Source organism: Bombina bombina, chromosome 3, assembly GCF_027579735.1.
Source record: "Bombina bombina isolate aBomBom1 chromosome 3, aBomBom1.pri, whole genome shotgun sequence".
Taxonomy (NCBI): domain Eukaryota; kingdom Metazoa; phylum Chordata; class Amphibia; order Anura; family Bombinatoridae; genus Bombina; species Bombina bombina.
The window spans coordinates 453,666,401-453,668,255 of record NC_069501.1 but is presented as its reverse complement, the minus strand read 5'-3'; positions in this window follow the sequence as shown (position 1 = coordinate 453,668,255).

Below are 1,855 nucleotides of genomic sequence, written 5' to 3'. Positions count from 1 at the left end.
TAACTAGTGGAAGTAACAGTAAACTTGGATGAATACAAATCAATGTGAGTTCAGTTTTCAAAAGTACACATACAAGTCAAGTTTTTAAAATGTATTTTTATGCTAATTGCTCTTTTTTTTTGTTGGAATGCAGATTGTGCAAACAGCAGTATGTAGGTCAAACGGACTGTACTGTATGTGCAAGGGGTTGGTGAACATGCACAAGATGTAAATAATTTTATCAAAAATTATGCAGTAGCTCAGCATTTCAAAAATATACACTTCACAAACATTCCAAATGTCAAAATTTCTATTATATACCGTGCGTTTGTACCACCTAAGGGTGGTAATAGGTACTAAATTCTTGAGAAAACTATTTTGGATATATAAATTGTAAACAAGGTCTCCTTTAGGTATCAATTTAGAGTGGGATATTAGTTATTTTGATGATTAATTGCCTACAGTTAGGGCACATTAATAATAATATTTTTTGGATACAATGTCATTGGCGTTTCTGAGAAAATTAAAATAATCTAATTTTGTAAATAATTTCATGTCAAACATATGTAGGAGGTAATAGCACATTTCATATATGCTGTTTTTTAATATGTTAGCTATTACTCTCAATTTTATTAGTTTTCAATTTGTTTTTACAGTTACATGTTATAATATACACATTTAGGTAACCCAGTTAAAGGTAACTAAGTATCAATACTTAGAGTGTAAGCCAGCTAAAGCTAAAGAAATATCAATGCTTACTATACTACTTTGATGTGATTGGATGAGGGAAGTTTAAAACAGTGTCCTGGAATTATGACATAATCTATGATTAAGAGCTCAGTGTAGCGCAAAATGCGTAAAATGTATACTTCTTACCTCCCTTGTCTATTTTAATATACACTAATACATTTGGAATTCTACTTGAGCTTTTTGAAGTGCAGCTTTTTCCTATGTGTTTTATGATTAGCGGTTTGGTCCACCGCATGTTGTGTGCACCCCCGTGACCACGCACTTTGTTTCTGCCCACTTTCTGAGATCTTTTGACGGGATACTCTGTGATTCAAGCTTACTAATGAAGCAAATGGAGATTTGCTGTGATATCCAGACCATTCACTGGGAGATGGTGGCAATTCCTAGCTTGAAGGTACCCTTCTTTGACAGAGCTACACCCGTAGGTGTTACAGGATATGGTGCCTGTTTAACCACGTGGGAAGTGTGTACCTAGCAGCGATATATAAACCTCTTAAGTGCTGCACACATTATTGTCCCTGGAACTATAACACTTATCTTCTTAAACACTGATTATCGGCTATATGCTGGATGGTGAGCTTTGAGGGCCATAGTCTCCCGGGACGATACTTTATACTTTTGCTCTGCCATTTGGATGGGACATTTCATTATTATTTATGTTTATGCAAGTATGGATTTTTCTTGCCGGCACATTGGCTGAAGAATATTATCATTTGAATACCTACTGAACATCTGATATTCATGCATGATTGACATTTAGAGATTTCTTGAGCTCATGCTAGCATACTTTTTCATATGATATTAGTAAACATTAATTATCATGCAGATTGGCGCCTGAGTTTTTAACTGTGGACTGTGTACGCTCAGTCTTCAAGTTTTAAATATTGTGGGAGTTGGAGGCATTTTTTTTATTCAATAAAAGGATTTGTTTAGACTTTATACTATTGAGTGCACGGTTTTATTGTATATTGTATTTTATATTTATTATATTGTCTGGATCGAAGACTACATATTCCCAAATACTTTGAAAAAAAAAATTCTCATTAATTCTTTTTTAAATTCTTATGTGGTATAGCCCTAATATTAAATAGTATATATAGTAATATTAATAATAATATTAAATAGT